The 12,781-nt window shown below is 48.4% G+C and overlaps 1 pseudogene; it reads left to right on the top strand.

Annotated features, from left to right (window-relative positions):
• The first annotated feature begins 485 nt into the window (after positions 1 to 485).
• On the top strand, positions 486 to 604 carry LOC143999065 (5S ribosomal RNA; annotated as a pseudogene).
• The last annotated feature ends 12,177 nt before the right edge of the window (positions 605 to 12,781 follow it).

Below are 12,781 nucleotides of genomic sequence, written 5' to 3'. Positions count from 1 at the left end.
AACCCTGAAAGCACCACATCTCGTCTGATCTCAGAGACTTAACAGGGTCTCGTCTGATCTCAGAGACTAAACAGGGTCGGGCCTTGTCTGATCTCAGAGACTAAACAGGGTCGGGCCTTGTTAATACCTGGATGGGAGACCACCTGGGAATACTAGGTGCTGTAGACTTCTTCTTATGTTGTTGGCGTTAACTTGTTTTTTTTTGTTTGTTTCCCAAAGTGACCATCTTGGCGTTAGTCAAGAGGGTTGAGAGTGCCTGAAGAAATCTCCTACGGCCACATCACCCTGAAAGAGCCCAATCTCATCTGATCTCAGAGGCTAAGCAGGGTTGGGACCAGTTTAATCCCTGGATGGGAGACCGCCTGGGATTTCCAGATGCCGTAGGCTTCTTGTTATGTTGTTGCCGTTGACCTATTTTTTTCCTCTTGTTCCCAAGGTGACCATCTTGGCATTTGTCAAGAGAGTTTAGAGTGCCTGAAGATATTGGCTACGGCCACATCACCCTGAATCTGTTCCATCTCATCTGATCTTGGAGGCTAAGCAGGGTCGGGCCTGGTTAATGCCTGGATGGGAGACCGCCTGGGAATACCAGGTGTCGTAGGCTTCGTTTTTTTTTTCTCCAAACAGGGGAAGACGCTCCCCCGAGTACATAATGCAACAGAGAAATACAGAGCAAAAAGCAGCTGAACAATACTTGATACAGTTATATTTCGCAAATGTGAGTCTGGCTTCCATCAATCATAATGATTCAAGGCACGGATAAAGTACAAGAATTTTTGTGTTATGCATCGGATCTCTGTCCAGAAGTCCACCAAGCTGGGGCAGGACCAAAAAATGTGGAGCAACGTGCCCTCTTCTTCTCCACACCTCCAGCATATGTTCGAGGAAGAGGGGAATTATTTATGCAGCTTTGATGGTGTCAAATACCACCTGGTGAGAAGTTTAAAATTTGTCTCCTGTATCTTCGTGCACAGCGAGGTTTTGAGAGCCAAAGTGATAATGCGTTGTCTCTGTGCTGGGGAAAACGAGCAATTAAGGTCCTTTTCCCAGTTGGACAGACAGGTTAAGTGTGGGTGATCTGTTTGAGAGAGAATGTGGACCAAAGGGCCTTCGCTCCTGCATAGAGTCTCAAACTCCGTCTGAGGGTGGGCGAAAGTTTGAGTATTGGGGATGGAATGGAGAAAATGATGTTGTTGCGCCGCTCTCCAAAACGGCAGTTGGAAAAGCCCTGTCGGATCTGTTAGGGTTGAGAAAGAAGGCCATTTTCCATCAATGACGAATTTAGACGCATGGTCTAGGTTGGAATTTCTAAGTGGGTCCCCGGTTCAAAGTTCGGATGGTCACGTATAGGGAATAGGGGGGAAGTCAAAGACGTGAGTGTGTTTTGGGTAGCGATCAGGTGACTGACTTTCAATGAAGCCCCTATAGTGGGATGTGACGTCAATTCTGTGGGTAAATCCTTATAGCACCACATGGCGCTTCTTAGAGGAATTCGGGAGTGAGATTGTCCTAGTTGCACCCAGAGCTTAGAAAGTTTGTTTCCATTCCAGTCCAATACACGCCCCAGATGGGAGGCCAGGTAGTAGCATCGCAAGTCAGGGAGAACCAACCCTCCCTGTTGTTTAGACAATGTCAGCTGTGACCACTTAAGTCTGGGATTTTTGTGGGCCCAGTTAAATTGAGTGAGCAGGGATTGAGCTTGCTTAAAAAACGGGACTGGACTTTGGATCAGGAGAGCTTGGAAAAGATAGGTACATTTAGGGAGTATGTTCATTTTAATGAGATTGCATCTCCTGAACCAGGAATGGAGGCCAGAATGCCACCCGTGAAGCAAACTGCAGATCTTAGTGACAAGGGGTGGGGGGAAGATCAACATAAACGTACGCGCGATGTCCGGTGGAATGTAAGTACCTAAGTACTTAAGGGCTGTATGGGTCCATTTAAATCGAAAATTGGACTGCAAGTCTAGTAACGTTTGCGGGGGGACTGCGACCCCCATGGCCTCTGATTTCAAGAAGTACCCCCTATATCTGGAATTCCCGAAGGAGATTTGGCAAGGAAACTCTGGGATTCTTCAACGAGAACAGCATGTCATCCACGTAGGCAGATATCTTGCACTCAATAGTACCCATTTGGAGTCCCGTTATGTCTGAGTTTTGTCGAATTGTGGAGAGAAAGGGTTCCAATGACAGTGCGAATAATAGGGGCGACAGGGGGCAACCCTGTCTGGTCACATTCCCGATGTCAACGGGAGATGAGAGCACCCCATTTGCTTTTAGTTGAGCTGAAGGGCATGAGTATATCTTACTTATCCATGCCAGCATCCGTTCACTCAGACCTATATGGCGAAGGATCGAGAACATGAATGTCCTTTTGACCCGATCAAAAGCCTTCTCGGCATCAGTACTCACGAAAAGACAAGGGGTCCCAGATGACTTTGCTTTATGGACCAGGGTAAGCACCTTAATGGTGTTGTCCCTATCTTCCCTGGTGGGAATAAAACCTAACTGGTCAATATGTATAAGGGACTGCAAGTGCTGTGCCAATCACATGGCGAGGATTTTAGAGAATCGTTTTAGGACCGAATTTAGGAGGGAAATGGGTCTGTAGCTCCCACATAGGCCCGGGTCTTTGCCCTCCTTAGGTATCAACGAGATGTGGGCTCTAAGGGTATCCTCAGGAAAATCCCCATTCGAACTCAGAGTATTAAATAAATTCACCAAGCGCGGGCCAAGAATAGGGAGGAAGGTCTTATAGTATTGTGCGGTATATCCGTCAGGGCCCGGAGCCTTACCCACCTTCGGAGGTCCCACGGCCATTTGGACTTCTTCCAGTGTGATCGGGTCCTCCAAGTACTCCCGTGATTCCGATGAGAGGGTTGGTAGACCAGAACCGGTTACATATCTGTCTATATTGTCCTGTCCGGACCCTGAATCGGGCAGGTTGTAGAGATCAGAGTAACATTTTTCAAAGACTTTGGCTATTTGGGTTGGGGTAGAGGCCCTCTGGCCATTCTCATCTATCAACTGTGGTATGTAAGAGGCAGATTTCAACTCATTTACCGACCTGGCTAAGATTTTTCCGCATTTGTCCCCTGACTCCTACGTCAGTTTACGACAAAACTGGAGTGCCGCTTTCGCTTTATAATGGAGTAGGTCAGTAATCTGGGTACGGAGTGTCCCCAATTCAATCTCTATGGTCCGTGACGGGGCATGTTTATGTTTCGCTTCCACAGAGGCAAGTTCACAAAACAGATTAGCAAGCTGTTCCTTCCGTGTTCGTTTGATGCGCGCCCCGTGCCTGATAAATACCCTGCTGAGTACTGACTTGTGAGCCTCCCAAATTATCTCCGGGTCGCAGTCCTGCGTTTAGTTTTCTTGGAAATAAAGTTCAAATTCCCTGGTCACATCTGCTAAAACTTCCGGTATCTGGAGGAGGCTCTCATTAAGGTGCCAGAATAGAGACCTAGGTGAGGGGTTCCTAGAGAGGGTGTAGGTAAGGGCCACAGGAGCGTGGTCAGACCAAGTAATATGGCCGATGGAGGAAGAGCTCACCAAGTGCAGTTGGTCATGTGGAATCAAGAAGAAGTCTATCCTCAAGTATGATTTGTGAGGGGAAGAGCAAAAAGAGTAGTCCCTTTCCCCGGAGTGTTGCAGACACCAGATATCAACTAATTGGTCATTCAGTAAGCACTTAGTAATCCGCTTTCTAGAGGAAATGAGGAGCGAGGAGCAAGAGGCAGAAGTGTCAACCAATGGCGAAAGGGGACATTAAAGTCCCCACCTAATATCAACTGGCCCTCCCGAAAGTCACATAATCTGTGCAGGGTAGTTCTGAGGAATGTGTCTTGGTGATCATTGGGAGCGTACACAGTGGCAAATGTAAAAAGGAGCTCTCCAATGTGGCCCCTAAGAAAAAGATATCAGCCCCCAGGGTCCACCAGAGAATCCTGGAGAACCGAGGGGAGCCTGCTAGAGATCAGAATGGAGATTCCCTTGGTCTTAGAGGAGGGGTTAGTAGAGTGGTAGACCTTAGGGAAGGATCTTGACCGTAGAAAGGGGAGGCTAGTATTTTTAAAATGTGTTTCTTGTATAAAGGCCACATCAGTACAGGAAGTCTTCAGTTCTCACAGGAGGATCCACAGTTTTTCAGAGGAGTTCAGTCCCTTAACGTTTAGAGAGGTGACCTTGACTGAGTCTGCCATCGCTCCTCGGGGAGGGGAAGGGGGACGTCCGAGAAAAGCAAAGAAAGCTGAACCAAGGTAGGTATTGGGTAGGTAATGGATGGCGGGAACTAAGGGGGAAAAAGGAAGGGCAAATGGAAGGAAAGGTAAGGGGAAAAAGAGGCCGGGCACCTCAACCCCAGGGGGGAGAGGGAAATTAAGGGTTGTCCGCACTCAACAGTACAGGAATTGTATACTAAAACAGCACAATTATGCTATAGCGCTTACCAGATGTACACTGGGTTTAAAGCGCCGTCCTACTTGGGTTGGTGGGTAGACAGGTCGGAGAGGGAGCCCCCGGATCCCAGTCCCCCCAGTCCCGGCAGTGGTAAATGTCACGTCTGATACCGGTATGCAAATAAAAGACAATCAGTAACATCATAGAACCAAAAAACAATAGTATAATTAAAACAGAGGTAGAGCATAGAACTGTCAGCACTGAGGGGTCTCCTCAGCTTGCCCTAAACGTAGGCATGCACGAGGGAGCCCGTCACAACAGAAAAGGCATCACAGAATGGGATCCACCACCCCCCGTCCCATACCCCAAAAGTACATGCAGCCCCAGAACAAATGTATTTCTCTCTTTGGCAGATTGTCCTCTCCTTACCCCCTCTCCTCCGTCTACGCCCCGGGGGAAAAGGGGGAGGGAAGGGGGGAAAAGAGGGGGGTAAGGGGGGAGGGAAGGGGGGAGGGAAGGGAAGGAGGTAAGGGAGGGAAGGGGGGAGGGAAGGGGGGGCAGCAAAGGAGAGGGGACAAACATGCGGAAAGGTCAAGTCCTTTAGCGCTCACACCAGCAACCACCCGGACCCCATAAGTTTCAACTCCTCCCCTCCATGGTCACCACATCAAGATGAAAGAGGAGCAGCCCTGGTCGGTGCATGGAAAATCCGGCAGGCAAGGGGCTGGGGCCACCATCCCTCCATCCAACAGGAGACTTCACCCGAGCAGCAGTTCTGGGGCCCGCCAATTAGTGTCTCTCCTGCATCACCATCGGGGGCTGTGTAGAGCATCCAGAGGGAGGCTGGGACCGCCAAAACAGTAAGGGGTAAATCCTCCAGGGGGGTCCAGAGTCAAACTGGAGGGAAGCAGTGTCTCGCACCAATAGGCTCAATAAATAAGTCATCCAGGGTGTCCCCGAAAGCTGCAGAAGGCAATGTCGGCAAAGAGTAGGTGGGGGCCAGAGAGGGGGATGAGGGGCGCAACCAGGGAGAGGGGACACATATGCGGGAATGTCAAGCCCTTCCAGTACAGCGCACTAGGTATAACTCAGACCCCCCAAAGTGCAACTCCCCCCTCTAAGGTCAAGACTCCAGAAGGGAAGATGAGCCGCCCTGGTCTGTACATGAAAGAACCTGCTGCCAAGGGGTTGGGGCCATCATCCCTTCCTCCAATGGGAGATGCCACCAGAATGACAGCCCCGTGTCCTGTCAAGTGTTGCCCCTCTGACAATGTCGTCGGGGTATATGTGGAGCATCCAGGGGGAGGCAGAGACCACCCAAACAGTGAGGGGTAAAGCCTCCAAGGGGACCGGTGCCAGACAGGAGAATAGCGGTGTCTTTTACAAGTTGGTTAATTAGACAAGTCATCCAGTGTGTTCCTGTGAGCAGCGGAAGGAAAGGTTGGTAAGGATTATGAATGGGTGGGGGCCAGGGAAGTGCTGTATGGGTCCATTTAAATCGAAAATTGGACTGCAAGTCTAGTAACGTTTGCGAGGGGACTGTGACCCCCATGGCCTTCGATTTCAAGAAGTATCCCGTATATCTGGAATTCCCGAAGGAGATTTGGCAAGGAAACTCTGGGATTCGTCAGCGAGAACAGCATGTCATCCACGTAGGCAGATATCTTGCAGTCAATAGTACCCATTTGGAGTCCCGTTATGTCTGAGTTTTGTCGAATTGTGGAGAGAAAGGGTTCCAATCACAGTGTGAATAATAGGGGCCTTGTGGTTTCTGAAGCTAGGGGAGGGGCTACTGCCTTTCTTAGCGTTTCCTTCTCTGCGGCAAAGGCATAACTCATTTGCCGCCACTCCAGGTTTGACGTTTTTCACTGGTTCATCTGGTTGTTGAGCTTTCTTCCTACTGTGTTATTTTTTGCCCCCTTTTAGGCATACTGACCACGTGACCTTTGGCACACTTCAGGTCTTTGTTTCCTTGTTGCTCTTTGTTCCTTTCCTCACCATCCACAGAGTGACTCTGAGTACAAGTGTAAAGGCTGACCGCAGGGTAAGCCTGTATTTGTAGGAGTCAGGCTGCATAAAGCCTGCCCTCCTCTGCCTCCTTCTCGTTGGACGTCGGCTCTTGTGTCCCACCCACCCATTCCCTTTTTCTTTTAATTTCATTCTTTACATTTCATACTTGGGTATGTCCCCTTTTAGGCATACTGACCACGTGACCTTTGGCACACTTCAGGTCTTTGTTTCCTTGTTGCTCTTTGTTCCTTTCCTCACCATCCACAGAGTGACTCTGAGTACAAGTTGGTTAATTAGACAAGTCATCCAGTGTGTTCCTGTGAGCAGCGGAAGGAAAGGTTGGTAAGGATTATGAATGGGTGGGGGCCAGGGAAGTGCTGTATGGGTCCATTTAAATCGAGAATTGGACTGCAAGTCTAGTAACATTTGCGGGGGGACTACGACCCCCATGGCCTCCGATTTCAAGAAGTATCCCGTATATCTGGAATTCCCGAAGGAGATTTGGCAAGGAAACTCTGGGATTCGTCAGCGAGAACAGCATGTCATCCACGTAGGCAGATATCTTGCACTCAATAGTACCCATTTGGAGTCCCGTTATGTCTGAGTTTTCTCGAATTGTGGAGAGAAAGGGCTCCAATGACAGTGCGAATAACTGGGGCGACAGGGGGCAACCCTGTCTGGTCCCATTCCCGATGTCAAGGGGAGATGAGAGCACCCCATTCGCTTTGAGTTGAGCTGAAGGGCGTGATTATATCTTACTTATCCATGCCAACATCCGTTCACTCAGACCTATATGGTGAAGGACCGAGAACATGAATGTCCATTTGACCCGATCAAAAGCCTTCTCGGCATCAGTACTCACGAAAAGACAAGGGGTCCCAGATGACTTTGCTTTATGGACTAGGGTAAGCACCTTAATGGTGTTGTCCCTATCTTCCCTGGTGGGAATAAAACCTAACTGGTCAATATGTATAAGGGACTGCAAGTGCTGTGCCAATCACGTGGCAAGGATTTTAGAGAATCGTTTTAGGACCGAATTTAGGAGGGAAATGGGTCTGTAGCTCCCACATAGGCCCGGGTCTTTGCCCTCCTTAGGTATCAACGAGATGTGGGCTCTAAGGGTATGCTCAGGAAAATCCCCATTCGAGCTCAGAGTATTCAATAAATTCACCAAGCGCGGGCTGAGAATAGGGAAGAAGGTCTTATAGTATTGTGCGGTATATCTGTCAGGGCCCAGAGCCTTACCCACCTTCGGAGGTCCCACGGCCATCTGGACTTCTTCCAGTGTGATCGGGTCCTCCAAGTACTCCCGTGATTCCGATGAGAGGGTTGGTAGACCAGAACCGGTTACATATCTGTCTATATTGTCCTGTCCGGACCCTGAATCGGGCAGGTTGTAGAGATCAGAGTAGCATTTTTCAAAGACTTTGGCTATTTGGGTTGGGGTAGAGGCCCTCTGGCCATTCTCATCTATCAACTGTTGTATGTAAGAGGCAGATTTCAACTCCTTTACCGACCTGGCAAAGATTTTTCCGCATTTGTCCCCTGACTCCTACATCAGTTTACGACAAAACTGGAGTACTGCTTTCGCTTTATAATGGAGTAGGTCAGTAATCTGGGTACGGAGTGTCCCCAATTCAATCTCTAAGGTCCGTGACGGGGCATGTTTATGTTTCGCTTCCACAGAGGCAAGTTCACAAAACAGATTAGCAATTTGTTGCTTCCGTGTTCGTTTGATGCGTGCCCCGTGCCTGATAAGTACCCTGCGGAGTACTGACTTGTGAGCCTCCCAAATTATCCCCGGGTCACCATCCTGCGTTTAGTTTTCTTGGAAATAAATGTCCAATTCCCTGGTCACATCTGCTAAAACTTCCGGTATCTGGAGGAGGCTCTCATTAAGGTGCCAGAATAGAGACCTAGGTGAGGGGTTCCTAGAGAGGGTGTAGGTAAGGGCTACAGGAGCGTGGTCAGACCAAGTAATATGGCCGATGGAGGAAGAGCTCACCAAGTGCAGTTGGTCATGTGGAATCAAGAAGAAGTCTATCCTCAAGTATGATTTGTGAGGGGAAGAGCAAAAAGAGTAGTCCCTTTCCCCGGAGTGTTGCAGACACCAGATATCAACTAATTGGTCATTCAGTAAGCACTTAGTAATCCGCTTTCTAGAGGAAATGAGGAGCGAGGAGCAAGAGGCAGAAGTGTCAACCAATGGCGAAAGGGGACATTAAAGTCCCCACCTAATATCAACTGGCCCTCCCGAAAGTCACATAATCTGTGCAGGGTAGTTCTGAGGAATGTGTCTTGGTGATCATTGGGAACGTACACAGTGGCAAATGTAAAAAGGAGCTCTCCAATGTGGCCCCTAAGAAAAAGATATCAGCCCCCAGGGTCCACCAGAGAATCCTGGAGAACCGAGGGGAGCCTGCTAGGGATCAGAATAGAGATTCCCTTGGTCTTAGAGGAGGGGTTAGTAGAGTGGTAGACCTTAGGGAAGGATCTTGACCGTAGAAAGGGGAGGCTAGTATTTTTAAAATGTGTTTCTTGTATAAAGGCCACATCAGTACAGGAAGTCTTCAGTTCTCACAGGAGGATCCACAGTTTTTCAGAGGAGTTCAGTCCCTTAACGTTTAGAGAGGTGACCTTGACTGAGTCTGCCATCGCTCCTCGGGGAGGGGAAGGGGGACGTCCGAGAAAAGCAAAGAAAGCTGAACCAAGGTAGGTATTGGGTAGGTAATGGATGGCGGGAACTAAGGGGGAGAAAGGAAGGGCAAATGGAAGGAAAGGTAAGGGGAAAAAGAGGCCGGGCACCTCAACCCCAGGGGGAGAGGGAAATTAAGGGTTGTCCGCACTCAACAGTACAGGAATTGTATACTAAAACAGCACAATTATGCTATAGCGCTTACCAGATGTACACTGGGTTTAAAGTGCCGTCTTACTTGGGTTGGTGGGTAGACAGGTCGGAGAGGGAGCCCCCGGATCGCAGTCCCCCCAGTCCCGGCAGTGGTAAATGTCACGTCTGATGCCAGTATGCAAATAAAAGACAATCAGTAACATTAAAGAACCAAAAAACAATAGTATAATTAAAACAGAGGTAGAGCATAGAACTGTCAGCACTGAGGGGTCTCCTCAGCTTGCCCTAAACGTAGGCATGCACGAGGGAGCCCGTCACAACAGAAAAGGCATCACAGAATGGGATCCACCACCCCCCGTCCCATACCCCAAAAGTACATGCAGCCCCAGAACAAATGTATTTCTCTCTTTGGCAGATTGTCCTCTCCTTACCCCCTCTCCTCCGTCTACGCCCCGGGGGAAAAGGGGGAGGGAAGGGGGGAAAAGAGGGGGGTAAGGGGGGAAAGGGGGAGTGAAAGGGGGGAGGGAAGGGGGGAGGGAAGGGAAGGAGGTAAGGGAGGGAAGGGGGGAGGGAAGGGGGGGCAGCAAAGGAGAGGGGACAAACATGCGGAAAGGTCAAGTCCTTTAGCGCTCACACCAGCAACCACCCGGACCCCATAAGTTTCAACTCCTCCCCTCCATGGTCACCACATCAAGATGAAAGAGGAGCAGCCCTGGTCGGTGCATGGAGAATCCGGCAGGCAAGGGGCTGGGGCCACCATCCCTCCATCCAACAGGAGACTTCACCCGAGCAGCAGTTCTGGGGCCCCCCAATTAGTGTCTCTCCTGCATCACCATCGGGGGCTGTGTAGAGCATCCAGAGGGAGGCTGGGACCGCCAAAACAGTAAAGGGTAAATCCTCCAGGGGGGTCCAGAGTCAAACTGGAGGGAAGCAGTGTCTCGTACCAATAGGCTCAATAAATAGGTCATCCAGGGTGTCCCCGAAAGCTGCAGAAGGCAATGTCGGCAAAGAGTAGGTGGGGGCCAGAGGGGGGGGGGCGAGGGGCGCAACCAGGGAGAGGGGACACAGATGCAGGAATATCAAGCCCTTCCAGTACAGCGCACTAGGTATCACTCAGACCCCCCAAAGTGCAACTCCCCCCTCTAAGGTCAAGACTCCAGAAGGGAAGATGAGCCTCCCTGGTCTGTACATGAAAGAACCTGCTGCCAAGGGATTGAGGACATTATCCCTTCCTCCAATGGGAGATGCCACCCGCATGACAGCCCCGTGGCCTGTCAAGTGGTGCCCCTTCGACAATGTCGTCGGGGTATATGTGGAGCATCCAGGGGGAGGCAGGGGCCACCCAAACAGTGAGGGATAAAGCCTCCAAGGGGGACCGGTGTCAGACAGGAGGATAGCGGTGTCTTGTACAAGTTGGTTTCTGTATACATCTTTGTACACTAGCCTCTCTGTGTACCCTAGCCTCTCTGTATAATCTTGCCTCTCATTATACCCCAGCCTGTATTCTGTTTACCCAATTTTGTCTTTTATATAAACTAGCCTGTCTACTGTATAACCTAGCTTCTCATTATACCCCGGCCTCACTGTCAGCTTGTCTGTGTACACTACACTATTCCGTCTGTATACACTAGCAAGTCTGTGTAACCCAGTCTCTCTCTCCCTAGAAAAAACCAACCCTGGCCCTGACAGAGGAGGAGGGTTAAATAGTCCCTCAGGCTCCTCCCACAAATACAGGCCAGGCCAGCCTTCCCACTTTTAATCGGATTCTTCAAGTGGGAAATGCAATATTACTTAAGAACCAAGGCCTAAGGTGTGCCATGGCCTGGATGGTCAGTATGCCTGAAAAGAGGGCAAAAAGACACAAGTATAGGTGGAAAAGGGAAGGTAAAGATCCCATCCATAAAATGACGTATGCCCAAATGCCAACTGTAAGTAACCGGTAAGTTACCGCTGTGAGAGTAGAACCCACCGACTCCTGACCTGGAGATGAGAAGGAACCCCCTAAGAGCCTGCAAGCTACGCAAACCCAAATGAATGTCCCGTGAAGGATAGGATGAGCCTGATGCCCAAGGTAACCCAGACATGAGAATGAACTTCTTGTGAATGAGAGGATACGTGGGGAAAAGGGAGCAAGGGCTGACCCGAAGAACCCCTGCAAGAAGATGGCTGAGCAGACTGAAAAAACCCAACACAAGACCGCCTGACAAAAACCCAGTGAGGCTATTATAATTGGAATGAGGCTGGGGTAATAAGACTGGCTTGGGTATACGGCGAGGTACACCCTAGAAAAGAAAGAGAAAACAGAAAAGTCAAACAAGGTAATACAGATAGGCTAATGTTATTCCCCTGAGCCTAGTGTATACAGAAGAATGGCTAGTGTATACAGAGAGGCTAGTGTGTACAGATGACAAGCTATTGTTTACAGATAGGCTTGTGTATACAGAAGAGAGTCTGGGGAATTCAGTGAGGCTAGAGTATGCAGAGAGGCTGGGACACCGAGACTATGGTAAAAAGAAGGCAGGCTAGTGTATATAGGTTACGGGCACGTGTATACAGAAGACAGAGAGGCTAGTCTATATAGAGGGACTGGTGTACACAGAAAGATTAATGTATACAGAAAGACTAGCGTGTACAGAATACAGGACTTTATTTTTTGCTAATGCAACTACTTCTAAATCATGTAAAGAGTTACAGTGCTTTTTTCATATTTTGGTGCTGTTAAAAGGTCAGTGGTGTGTTATCAGTGGTGATATCAATGTGACACTTAATGTGGAGAACTACATATATTCAAAATAGAGCAAAAGAGTGCTAAGTTTATTTTGTTAAGTCATTGACTGATAGACGTTAAGTAATTGGCCGTTATTGGTTTGGCAGTACATGGTTTATTTTGATGTAAGATAGTTTTATTCTCTACCTATAGCCGAGTTTTAGACGACTTTATTATTAGCATTAGTCGCATTAATCATATTTATTATGCAGAGTGTAAGTATTGTAGTGAGACGATATTGCTTTTGAAAGATTTGTATTATTATACATAGCATTGTTAGTAGACCAATAGGACAATTTACATGGCTTAATATTGCAGAGCGTAATTTAACAGGAAAGAAATCCAAAGCGTTAGTTGCAGTAGCTTCATAAAACTGAGAAATCGTTGCATTACTCTAAATGTAAAAGTTTTTCCGGTAGCACTGAGAAGACTGATATTAGATGAGTGATGCTAATATCTTAATATTTATTGCTGCGTGTAAGGTAGAAATAAGATCGTTTTGTGTGAGTTGGTTTACCAGGATTTAGAGATCGTAATCTGGTTATTCTAATAATTAATATAGCAAAATAACTCAGATTTATATTGAGACAGTATATGCAGGTCGAGTTTAAGTGGAAATACACGAAATGACAGCAACGACGTGTGTAGGTTTTTATCAATCGGGTTCATTACGTGTCTTTTTTTTTTTTTTTCTTTCAAAAAATTTTTATTAATGCAAGGTACATACAGCTCAGAGAAGTTTACAATTCGTCTTGC

This window comes from Lithobates pipiens, unplaced genomic scaffold (assembly GCF_037356315.1).
Source record: "Lithobates pipiens isolate NorthernLeopardFrog02 unplaced genomic scaffold, aLitPip1_a1.2 Scaffold_19, whole genome shotgun sequence".
NCBI lineage: Eukaryota > Metazoa > Chordata > Amphibia > Anura > Ranidae > Lithobates > Lithobates pipiens.
The sequence above is the reverse complement of the archived record's forward strand: the minus strand, read 5'-3'. Positions and strand labels throughout refer to the sequence as shown.